Source organism: Alligator mississippiensis, chromosome 1, assembly GCF_030867095.1.
Source record: "Alligator mississippiensis isolate rAllMis1 chromosome 1, rAllMis1, whole genome shotgun sequence".
NCBI lineage: Eukaryota > Metazoa > Chordata > Crocodylia > Alligatoridae > Alligator > Alligator mississippiensis.
Window position 1 is genome coordinate 355732997 of NC_081824.1, and position 12728 is coordinate 355745724.

The 12728-nt window shown below is 45.1% G+C and overlaps 1 protein-coding gene across 3 annotated transcripts in view; it reads right to left on the reverse strand.

The window, feature by feature from the left end:
• The window catches only part of MYO16 (myosin XVI), a 662110-nt gene that overhangs the window by 289547 nt on the left and 359835 nt on the right, over window positions 1-12728 (reverse strand). The gene's annotated exons all lie outside the window — the stretch shown is intronic.

A 12728-nucleotide genomic window follows, 5' to 3' on the forward strand; every position in this document is an offset into this window, starting at 1 on the left:
GTTGCCTTTTAGTAAGCACTTCATAAGGTTTTCCACCAACCGGTGGGAATGAGGATAATGGGGACTAAAGGTGACGTGTCTAAACCAGTTAAGATTTATTGAGATTTGAGTAAAACTTCAACTGTTTGTGAAAACTGAAGTACAAAAGGCATTAAACACTGTTGCCTTCTCTGAATCATTTCTAATACTTCAGCCTTACCTGAATTATCTGGCAAATTTTTTAAAGGATACATGACGACTGAGACAATCTAAATCCCAAGATTGCCATTTTTAGATGAACCTGGTAGTCCCAAGGTTGCCATTTTGCAAAAAATACATACATACATTTCTTACCAGTTCAAAATACAGATCCTCTTTTTCACAGAGAAAATCAATTAGGTTCTATGTTATGACCATACAGGTTATCAATCAGACTATGAACAGTGGCTCTCCAGTCTTTTTAAACAGTGGAGGAAACTAGTGATTAAAAAGGTCTTCAGATGTTCTTTGAAGCCAAAGTTCAAGTCAAGTGAAGAAGAGTGGCATGTGTTGACACTTCTGAGAATCAGACCCAGGTATCTTCCAAACTTTTCCCAAATCCTGTTTTAGGGCTTAATATCTGTCAGCCAAATTTTTCCATGATAAAACAGATGTTTGAAAAAGCCCTAACATTAGAATGTAATAGTCCAATGATTTTTATTTAGTTTGCTTAACCCCACAGTTCATTTCCTTGTAGTGGTAAAGAATAACTTTCCAGCATCGTTGTTTTTTCTTTTTTCCATCAAATCTTTGCTACAAATTGGAGAATTAGAACAAATGTTTGAGTGTAGCTAATAAAAATTCTTGTTGTAACTTTCACTTTTTACAAAAGATCTATTAAAAGTCCCTAGGCCTGTCTCAGAATTAGCATAATGAAGACTTTCAAAGTATATAGATGTTTTATTTTTTGGGTCAAAACCTGATCAAAGAGTTACATCCTAAACTGTATCCCAAAAGATGAACAAACTGAGGCTTTGATGAATTAACCAGCTGTTTCGCTTCCATAAATGTATGATCAACAGGAAGAAGTGAAGGTAAGAATATTGGTCCTGAATTCTTTCTTTTCATGCAAGAATCATGCCAGATATCAGTAAAGTAAAAGAAAGGAGTCTCTGTATTTCATTCTTTTTAGAAAATGATCCTTGGAAGGAGAGTAAGAGTGAGGACATGTAGATGGAGTAATGGAATATGGAAAAAATTACCTAAATTTTACCCTATAGCAAAGAGTAGACATATGACTAGCTCTCTTCAGCTAGTTGTCTATAATAGACACTACTATAGTGGCTAACCACTACGACCATAAAAACATAAGAATCACCATTTACTAGGTCAGACCATTGGTCCATCTTGCCTAGTATTCTGTCACATAGTGCCAGAGAGTAGATGCTCAAAGGGAGAGTAAACTGGGTATGACCAGGTTTTTTTCCACTGTTCTTCTTTCACTTGTAGCCTCCAGCATTTGAGGTCTAGGAAGTTTTGATTCAGAGGCTGTATCCTTAACTCCCATGATCAATAGCGACTGAAGCTAATCCATTTTTTAATGCGGCTAAACTCTCAGCTTCCACAACATCTGGTATCAATCAGTTTCACAGTTTAATCATACGGTGTGTGAAAAATAAATTCCTTTTGTTAGTTTTAAACTTGGTACTCACTAGTTGCATTTTGTAAGTTCTTGTATTGTAAGAGACTGAAAGTAATAAATCCCTATTTACTTTACCCTTGCCATTTAGTATTTTGTAAACCATTATCATGTTCCCCCTCAAGCATCTCTTTTTCATAGATTTCATAGACATTAGGGCTGGAAGGGACCTGGGAAGATCATTGAGTCCAGCCCCCTGCCCAAAGGCAGGAAGTCAGCTGGGGTCATAGGATCCCAGCAAGATAAGCATCCATTTTTTTCTTGAAGGTGTTCAATGTAGGTGCTTGAACCACCTCCGATGGCAGGATATTCCAGACTGTGGGACTCGGACAGTAAAGAAATTCTTCCTTATTTCCTATTCTTAGGAATAGGAAATTCTTCCTTATTTCCTAATTCGTCCAGCCTGAAACTGTCTTGCAGTAGTTTATAACCGTTCAACCTCGTCATCCCTTGGGGCGCTCTGGTGACCAAACATTCCCCCAGATACTGGTGGTCATCCCTGATAAACTTATAGGTGGCCATCAGATCACCCCTGAGCCTGCGCTTTTCCAGGCTAAAGAGCCCCATAGCTCTCAGCCTGTCATCGTAAGGTCTGTTTTCCTGACCTCTGATCATGCACGTGGCTCTTCTCTGGACTCTCGCAAGCTTCTCCACATCCTTTTTGAATTGTGGAGCCCAAAACTGGACGCAGTACTCCAGCTGCGGCCTCACCAAGGCTGAGTACAATGGGAGAGTGACATCCTGGGATTTGCTTGAGAAGCATCTATGGATGCAAGCCAGCATTTTGGTCGCTTTACTAGCCGCAGTTATGTTAGGGTAACTTCAGTCCTTCAGCATCTGTGGATGCACTGCTTACAGCCCCACCCTTCCCACATCCGTCCCAAGCAGGGGTAGATCCTAGGTATGCTGGCTTCTGCTTGCTAGCCCTCTAGTGGGAAATCAGAGCTATACAGGCAAGAAATGGCATCAACTAACATGTAACTGCTCACAGCACGTTCTAACTTTAACATTGCTTAACATTCTACAGATTTAGTATGGTCTAAGTGTAATGTGTGTAACTTCATCCTTAATATATGTAACTTCACACTTAAGTGGGAGGGTAGCCAACCTGCATTGGAGCAAATGGATACACCAGGATGAAGGCGACTAGGATAGTAGACACAAAACCGTCATACTACTCAGTTTGTGAGGAAGAGGAGTGGGATTTTTTTTTAATCAGGGAAAACCAGAATCCCTCCTGATCATCACCCCTCCATCAGACTATTTCTTGAATACTCCAGCACTAATATTTCCTTTTTTGGCATGAGGATCACTATCCAGAAGGGTAAAATATAGACCACCACATACAAGAAACCCACGGACCAACATATATATCTGCACAGGACCAGCAATCACCCAAGAAAACTGTAATATACAGCCAAGCCCTCCAATAACACTGCATTTACATGGAGGAGAACACCCATGATCATCACCTCTAAAATCTCAAAAGGGATTTCACTCAACAAGGACACTCTTTCAGAGAGATAAATCACACTTTTGAAAGAGCCACCTGGATAACATGTAAAGAACTGCTACCGTACAGAAGGAAAACACCTCATGAATCACACACCACTGGTTATGATATATCATCCCCCCCTGGAACCTATACAGAAAATCCTCAAACAATTGAAACCCATACTAGAAGACAACAAAATTCTTAAAGAGATATTCACAGAACAACCCATCCTAACCTTTAAAGAAGCACCAAATCTTACCAACCTCAGCCCCAGAAGCAAACTTCCTACGACCCAAAACTCACCGAATGGATCCACACCATGCCTTGACAAGAAATGTAAAACCTGTCAACATATTTCCACCACCCCCACAATTACTACACCCCACAACAGAACCATCAACATTCCTGGATCCTACTCCTGCACCTCCAGAAATGTAATATATCTCATCCAGTGCACCAAATGCCCTGATGGAAAATATGTAGGAGAAGCCCAACAACAACTGTTTACCAGAATGAACACACACTGAAAATCTATCAAAGACAATCTACCAAAGACAAAAATACCCGATTACTTGTGGGGGCTCATTTCTCACAAGAAAACCACTCTCTCTCCAATCTCTCAGTTCTAGTCCTCAAAGGGAATTTACAAAACACCTTTCACAGATGAGGCTACAAACTTCACTTCCTCAACCTACTGGATACAGTATAGATATTGGCTTCATGACACATTATAACCTGCCTAACACCTGACTCTCCAGGTGTCTCTCTACTATTTACAAGCTACCTTCATTCCCCTGTCCCACCACCCCTTCCTGTCTCTCACCCATTAACTACCACAATTTACATTTTCGCTGACTTTCTCACTGGCTTTCTCACATGCATACCAGCCTCTGGTTTCTTTATTATTGCATCTAGGAAGAGCACAGATCTACTGCAGATGCTTCTTCAGCCTGACAAAGGGTACTTATACCTGAAAGCTCACAAAAATAATTTTTCCAAGTATCTGAGTTGGTCTAATAAAAGATATCAGATTTACCCAAAGAACCAGTGGGCCCTTCTGCGCGTATGCACAGTTTAAAAAGGGCCCGGCAATGGCAGAAGCCACACTTTGGTCCCGGCTCCGGTGCGAGATGCACGGGTGAAAGCCTGTTGCACCCCCATGAGCCCAGGGACCCCCCAAGTGACCCCAGGACACTTGATGAGCCCTGGCCTGCCTGCAGATAAGCAGGGGCCCGTGGTGGGAGGGACATAGGCCAGCTGTGGGGAGGCAGCTGAGTGGAGCCGAGGAGGGTCAAGCCTCCCCCCAGCTCCTACTTCGCCCAGCCCCACCAGGGAGCCATATGACCAGAGCTTCGCAAACAGGACATGCAAATAGGTGCACTTCTGGGCCTGGCACATGAGTTTAGCATGGGAGTTTGCGCAGGAGGCTCAGGGAAGGCAGTCCTATTAGTAGCCGGACTACCAGTGGCATGATACAGATGGGCACACGCTGCACCTTAAGGTTCCCCTTGTAGTCTGCAGCCTCCCCCTCTGGCACTTCAGAGGCCTCCACCCAGATGGAACCCAGGGTTCCGGGCTCCATGCAGACGGAGCCTCTGGCTCCCGGCTGTGGGGGGCTGCCTGGCACATTTCCAGGTTCATGGTACCGGGAGCACTGCCACCTCCCCTTGAGGGATTTGCTCCACTTTAGAGTCTCAGATAGAGGAGTTCCAGACTGCAGTCCAGAGACTGTGTGCCATCAGGGATGGCAAGCAGCAGATAGATTCCTACTGCCAGGCCCTTCACCCCCTGGAGGCAGAGGGTAGACCAAGGTCACCTTCCAGAATGAGGGAGGACTTGGAAATCTCCCATACTGTCCAACCAGGGGGTTGGACCAAGGTGGTCAAGGGCCCTAAGGCCTGCCCACCACACCAAGTTCACCTTGCCTCTGGGGCTTTGCAACAGGTACTCTTGCAGCCCCAGTAGAGCCTGCAGAGATGCCAGCTCCTGCAGGCAAGGGAGGATCACCCATCTCTACTCTCTCTAAGATGAAACGCAGTGGTCATTGTGGGAAAATCCCTCCTGAGGGGGACTGAGGGGGCAATCTGCCGCCCAACCCCTTAGCCTGGGAGGTCTGCTACTACCTATGCTCCTTATGCTAACCACTACCCTATACTCCTTATCCATGTGGGCATGAATGACACGGCTCGGAGCAATCCCAGCCAGGTCATGAGAGACTACAGGGCTCTGGGAGCAGGGCTTAGGGGGTTGGGGGCACAGGTGGCCTTTTCCTTGCTCCTCCTGGTTGTGGGTCATGGGCTGAGGAGGGAGAGATGGATCAAGGTAGTCAACCAAAGACTGCAGCACTGGCGTCATTATGAAGGCTTCGGCTTCTACAATCATAGTCTACTCTTTGATGAGAGAGGCAGTGGGCTGCTGGGAAGAGATGGCTTCCACCTCACTCCTCTGGGGAGGAGGCTCCTCTCAGCCAGACTTTCTGACCTGCTTGACCAGGCTTTAAACTGAGCCCACCAGGGGAAGGAGTGACTACTGCCACTGCAAGCCCACTGGGCAGCTTTTGTAAACCCAGCAGGCTAAGGCACTCAAGGGAACCCACCCCTTCCCCAGCCCCAGAGCAACCTGTAGGGAAGGCAAGGGCCCCCAATGAGACACTTACATGCCTGTACACCAATGCCAGGAGCTTGGGGAACAAACAGGTGGAACTGGTCCTCCTGTTTGACAAAAAGGATTACAATCTCTTAGGGACTCCATCTATGACTGTTAGGTATACCTTGTACAGGAGAGATTGTGCAGACAAAAGGAGTTGGGGGTAGCTTTCTATGTCAAGTAAAGATACGTGTCCCTGCAAGCTGACATTGGCAGCCAGGGTGGATGATTGGAGACTCCCTAGGTCAAAATCTGTGGTGAACAAGGCACAGGGGACACAATGGTAGGAGTCTACTATGGACCTCCTAGCTAGGATCAAGAGCATGACCAGGAATTCACTACGAAACTGGCTGAGGCTGCACATTCCCAGTGCGTGGTTGTCATGGGAGATTTCAACTACCCTGATATCTTGTGGGAACAGCACTTGGCCACATCTGAATGGTCGCAAAGTTTCCTCATGTGTGTGGATGAGCTCTATCTGACTCAAGAAGTCTATGGGCCAATGAGAGGAAAAGCACTACTCAACCTGTTACTGGCAATGGTGGATGACTTAATCAGTGACCTAATGATCTAAGGGAAGCTGGGAGACAGCGACCATGAGCTGATCACCTTCACCATCCACCATAAAGCTGGCAAGTCAGTCAGCAAAGCAGAAGTCCTCAACTTCAGGAAAGCTGACTTTGACAAGCCCAGGAGGCTTGTTGCTGAGGCCCTAAGGGACCACGACCCAAAGGGGAGGGGAGTTCAGGAAGAGTGGTTGCTCCTCAAGGGAGCGATCCTGGAAGCTCAAGCAATGTCTATTCATCTCAGAGGAAAGGCAGCAAAAGGGCACAACTGTCCCCTTGGCTATGCAGGGAACTAGTGGATATCTGGATTTTAAAAAAGGCTTTTGATCTGGTATGCCATGATCATGTCATAGAAAAACTGGCCAACTACGGCCTCAGCTACATCACAGTCCACTGGCTGGGGAGATGGCTCTGAGGTGAGACTCAGAGAGTGTTAGTTAATGGAAGTCAATCACTGTGATGTGCCGTGACCAGTGGGATCCCCCAAGACACCCTCCTTGGGCCTATTCTTTTCAACATCTTCATTAATGATGTGGACATTGGCATCAGAAGTGGACTGGCCAAGTTTGCTGATGACACCAAACTTTGGGATACAGCGTCCATACCCGAGGACAGGATGGTGATCCAGGCTGACCTTGACAGGCTCAGAAAATGGGCAGATGAAAACTTGATGGCCTTCAACACCAAAAAGTGCAAAGTACTCCATCTTGGGAAGAAAAACCCACAGCATGCTTATAGGCTTGGCAGTGCTACGCTTGCTAGCACCACAGCCAAAAGGTATTTGCGGGCCATGATTGACCACAACATGAATAGGAGCCACCAATGTGATGTTGCAGCTGGCAAAGCAACCAAAACTCTGGCTTGCATCCATAGATGCTTTTCTAGCAAATCCCAGGATGTCATCCTCCCGCTGTACTTGGCCTTGGTGAGGCCGCAACAGGAGTACTGCATCCAATTCTGGGCTCTGCAATTTAAAAAGGATGTGGAGAAGCTTGAGAGAGTCCAGAGGAGAGCCATGCGCATGATCAGAGGGCAGGAAAACAGGCCTTATGATGACAGGTTGAGAGCTATGGGACTCTTCAGCCTGGAAAAACACAGGCTCAGGGGTGACTTAGTGGCTGCCTATGAGTCTATAAGGGGTGTAAATCAGGATCTGGGGGAGCACCTATTCACCAGAGTGCCCTGGGGGATGACAAGGTCAAATGGTCACAAACGATTTCAGGCTGGACATAAGGAAGAACTTCTTTACTTTCCAAGACCCCAAGGCCTGGAACAAACTGTTTACAGAGGTGGTGCAAGCACCTACTCTGGACTCCTTTAAGAGTCAATTGGATTGTCACAACCCAAAGGTGTGATTTTTCTTTGTGTGTGCGCTTTGGCACCACTGAATTATTTTCCCGCTGTTTTGAAGCTTTCTTTGCAGGGTGCATTCCTTCTTTGCAGCACAGAAATGCACGGTGCAAAGAGTTCCCGCCATTTGTATTAACATTCAAGCCCCATTATTGGCTTGTGTTAAAATATTCCCACATGGCGGCTAGCGATTGACTTGCTAGCCGTATAAGAGGCTTGAGTGGTTTCTGCCCAAGTTGGAGAACTTGGAGAACTCCGAGGAGAACCCTGCAAGGGAGGACTCCACGAACATCAGGAGGAGGAGACTTCACGTCTTGTGAAGATCTCTAAGCGCTGCGGAGCCTATTGGACCCAGCGTGTTTCAAGAAGGCAACAGGGGTCTGATCAGCCTCTCGCCTCTCCCCGTCACCGAGCGCAATCCTTGAAGTATCCCTCTTCCCTGCACGCAAAAAAGGATCCACAGAGCCTCAACAACTCCGTGTGAGTGAGTCCGAGTACTGTCCGAGTCCTCAAACTGGGGATTTAAGCGGAGCTTTGCCTGGGAAACTGTCCAGCCTACACCGCGACCATCTACGGTGTAAGTAAACAATCTTGAATCAACCATTACGCGTCCGTGCCTAATTCTAGTGTGTCGCCTGCTTTCTCCGACCCAGCGTGCCCGGGCTGCTGGCCACAGCCCGCGGCGCGAAAAAGGGCCCGGATCGCTCCCGGCCCGCACATGTGTAGCAGAAAGCCCCCTTTTCCTCTTGCCTGCATTTGCTCTCCCCTCTTTGGATATGTTTCTCTTTTTCTACCTTTTCTTCCTTCCTCTCTCTTTCACTTTAAGATAAGGAATTGTATTTTAAAATTTGTATGTGTGCATTTTGTATCTCCCCTTGTAGTTTGGTATTTTTATCTATTTGTGTGTCATGGCATTTGTAGCTTATATTTTATACTCCTCACCTTTCAACTTGCAACTAAATGTGTTTTAGTAAGTTATACATTGTAACATTGTTAACAAGGGCAGGAATCAAACTGCCCTTCCCTGTATCAGGCTGGCCTCTGAAAGAGTGAGTGAATCAGTGATTGAATGTGTAACATGGAAGCAGGCAGCAATTATCACCTGGAAGCTGAACTCAATAGAAGACAATGTAACAACCGGAAGATCTCTAAACCTCACTGATCAAGGGCTAGAAGCCCTGGCCTGACTTAATCAACACCAGAGACCAACTTTTGGGCTGAATATCTCCAGATCGACCACTCCCAGAGCCCTATTCTAAATTCATCAATGGACTCCCAAACCTGCACGTACATGCGGATGACCCCTGGAGCTGACAGATGCTGTCCAGTAGCCACCAAGGGGGGGAAGTCCCACGAGGGTCAATGACCCCTGGATTGGGCAAACCAGAAAACTGGGGAGTCACCAAAGTCTGCCAGGGACAGATAAAAGGCAGTGAAAAGTGACCCTCAGTGGCGCCCTCTTGATCTCCAACTCAACCAGACCTGTCCAGCCAGAAGGACCAGCCGGCGACCCCCTTCTGGAAGATAACACCATACTGAAAGAAGCCTCAACGACAGACTCCAGCGCTTGTAGAATAGGTATACCTGACTCTGTAGCCTGCTACTGTGTGTGTGTGTGTATGTGTGTGTGTGGACCAGCCCCAAGGTTTATGATTACAGTGTTTCAATCCGCCTAATAAACTAGAATTTTAAGGATCCCGAGTTGGACATTTGTAGCCAACACATGGATGTGTATTGTTGAGATCCTGTGACCCCAGCTGACTTCCTGCCCCTGGGGCTGGACTCAATGATTTTCCGAGGTCCCTTCCAGCCCTAATATCTATGAAATCTATGAAACCCTGGCTGCCATAACAACAGCACATTAATGTACATGTAGACATTCCCAGTGTCAAATTAATGTAAATTCCCAGTGTCACATACTTGAAACTTTTTATAGAAGTGCTACCTTGCATCATAGGAGTCATAATTTAGGTGCTTTATGCGCTTTAACAAGACTTCATCTCTCAGGCTGCACCATCCCCAGGAATTCTGGTAGAACCCTATGGAAGTTGTAGTTGGACCAGAATTTAGTCCAGAGAATTGAATGGGAATATAAGGCACCAACTCTAACTTCTACTAAGCAATATATTTAACAGAACAATGCATCATAGGGCTATTTGAATAGAAATATTTCTCTCTTGGAATAGTTTGTTTTTCAATATTAATAACAACATTAATAAAAAATCTTTTTTTTCTTTTAACAAAACTTCACTTCTGTAAAAAAAATTCTCTATGGACCCTCTCTCCTATTTCAAAACAGGCCCAATATAGGTGATATAAGTGAAAAAAAAATTGTTGCACAATCAGTGTGTCAAATTCTAATACGTGAAATCACCAAGAGCTAGTTATGACGACTATGTCCATGTACACTTGGTTTCTGTTCAATGATATGTCCATCATCTGCAAATGGAATAGCCCTTGTAACCAGAGCTACTTTTTTGGGAAACTTAACATGCAGGGAAAACATCTCAAATTAGCTTGTTTTTTCCTTGTAAACTGAAATAAATTTTACCTGATGTTCCTTTAACAGAAACCTAAATATTTTGATATAGAGAGAGCATGTGAAATATGTTGTATATGTCAACTGCTGCTTTCAAAGGGCTTAATCATTCTTACCTCCCACATTGAGGATCCTGTTCTGACTGTTTCTGAACTAACAAACAGTTACTTTTATTTATCAAAGCTCCTCTTACAACTAGAGGTTACATGAACATTGCCAAGTCCTTACAGACAAAGAAGTACCATTTTCACTGGCATTTTGCAAGTGCTTAAAATGGACAAAAACAAAGGAAGTCAATGAACAGTGAAAGCCATATAATTCAGTATCCAACTGTCTGTCAACATGTCAAGATGAAAAATGCTTACAGTCCCTGGAGTCTCTCTGGATATTTAAATGCATGAGACCTGCAAAGCACAATATAATTTTGAATTTTAGTAAAACAATGACACCTCAAAGAAATTCTATATTATGTCTCTGCACAGTGAAGGAGCATTTGAATTTAACTTTTGTCTACTACTAAAATAAACTGGATTTTTTTTTAAATATATGCTTTTACATAAATTTTACTTTTTGGTTCCCTAGAAAGTATGATAGCCTGAACTGCAAATATATAATACAAAAATATTATTTTTTCAATATTTGCAGAAGGGCTAGAAATCTAATAATAAAGCTTATTCATCTAAGACTTTCAAGCAACTTTGAAAGCTAAAGAGAATCAGATAAACCCAGAATATTTAGTAAATTTTTGGATACACACCTGAACTCAAAATGTTTCCAGATTTGCCAGTTAGTAATCCAAATACTTATTCTGATATGCCTTAGAATCAAGGATTAAACCATGATACTGACTTTATGACATACAATAATCTACCTGATTTCTGAAAACCTTTTTTCACATTACAAGTGATCATGACCCTCTTCCTTTCTGAAAGGTCTTGATCTCCCCCCAATCAAGCTATCTTTTCTTTTATTAATGGTTTGTTTCCTACCCATGGGAATGTCTCTTGTTTCTAATCTCACAGCCCTCTAAACTTTTTCATCCTCCCTGTGCCTGCTTCTTCCTTCAGATGTGATTAAAAATTATTTTCATTTGGAAGCTTATCTAGGTTTATCCCAACCATACAGCTGGTCCAATAAAATATATCATCCACAAAAATCCTTACCTCTTGGTTTATGTCAATGAAGTGATGTTTATACAAAATAGACAATAGAACAGGGGTGAGCAATTATTTGGGCCTTTGGGCCACAGAGGGAGTTTTAGGGAGCTGTTGTAACACAGGTCTGCACCTCACCTCCCCACCTATAAAACAGCTCACCAGAACTTCCTCAGTAGCTCTGCTCTGAGCTCAGCTGGGCAGCTAGGATGGGGCCATGAGTGGGTGGTGAACAGCATCTGGGAGCTGAACAGGTGTGTGGAGCCAGGGCTGGGAGTACAGGGTGGTGACAGCATGGGGCCAAGACCTGGGGCACAGCCATAATCTGCTGTCCTCACACTCTTGCAAAAAAGCACTGGTTCTGCAGGCAGGGGCACATGGGGAGAGGTTTGTAGTTCTTCTTTGGGCCTCAGCCCTGTGCTGTCACATCCCAAGGGATCCTGAGGTCTGCATGGAGATGGGATGGGACCCATGTGGGCAGAGTGTGTGGCCAGATGGGTGAGATGGGGCTGCAGGTGGGCAAGGAGCGGTGTCTGGAGGCAGGTCTGGGATCTTGGGGAGGTGACAGCACAGGGTCCTGGGGTCTGGGCAGAACTGCAATCTGCTCCCTGCATGCTCCTGCCCACAGAACCCAGACCCATCACAGAGGCGTGTGGACAGCGGATCATGGCTTTACCATGATCCCAGGCTGTCACTGCCCTGTTAACCTGCCCTGTGATTCTGGCCTTGCCTTCCTGTGCCACTCCCAAACACTGCCCCTGCTGGTGCTTGCGGGGTGCATGGGTCAAGGTGCTTAGGCAGCAGAGCTGGGCCTGGCAGTGGAGCTGCCGCCAATAAGGCTGCCAGAAAGCGAGTCTGGCTGCCATACTGCTGTGCACCAAGGGGCAGTTGTATTAGTCACATGCATGATGGCCTGGGCTGTCCCCTGCACCTGGGCAGGGTGGGACTGAAGGACCTCCTTTGGGCCGGGCAAGATCCCTTAGCTGGCCAGATACAGCTGTATGCCGTATTTTGCTCACCCCTGTATCAGAAGATAGGATAATCAACTTTGCAACTAAAAACACCATATATTTTAACCAGAGATTCTATATTAAATACACTGTCTATAATAGTCAAGGATCCTGGTTTTCTCTGATTATAAAATCCCCATTTTTCAGATGAAAAAAATAATGCAAAATCCAAATTTTTCTGTGATTAGAATGAAACACCACTAATATATTAGTGGTGTTCTAGACATATATATCAATATATTAGTGGTGTTTCATTTTATCAGGGAAAAATGTGGATTTGGGGTTACTTTTTAGAGAAAAACAGGATCCCT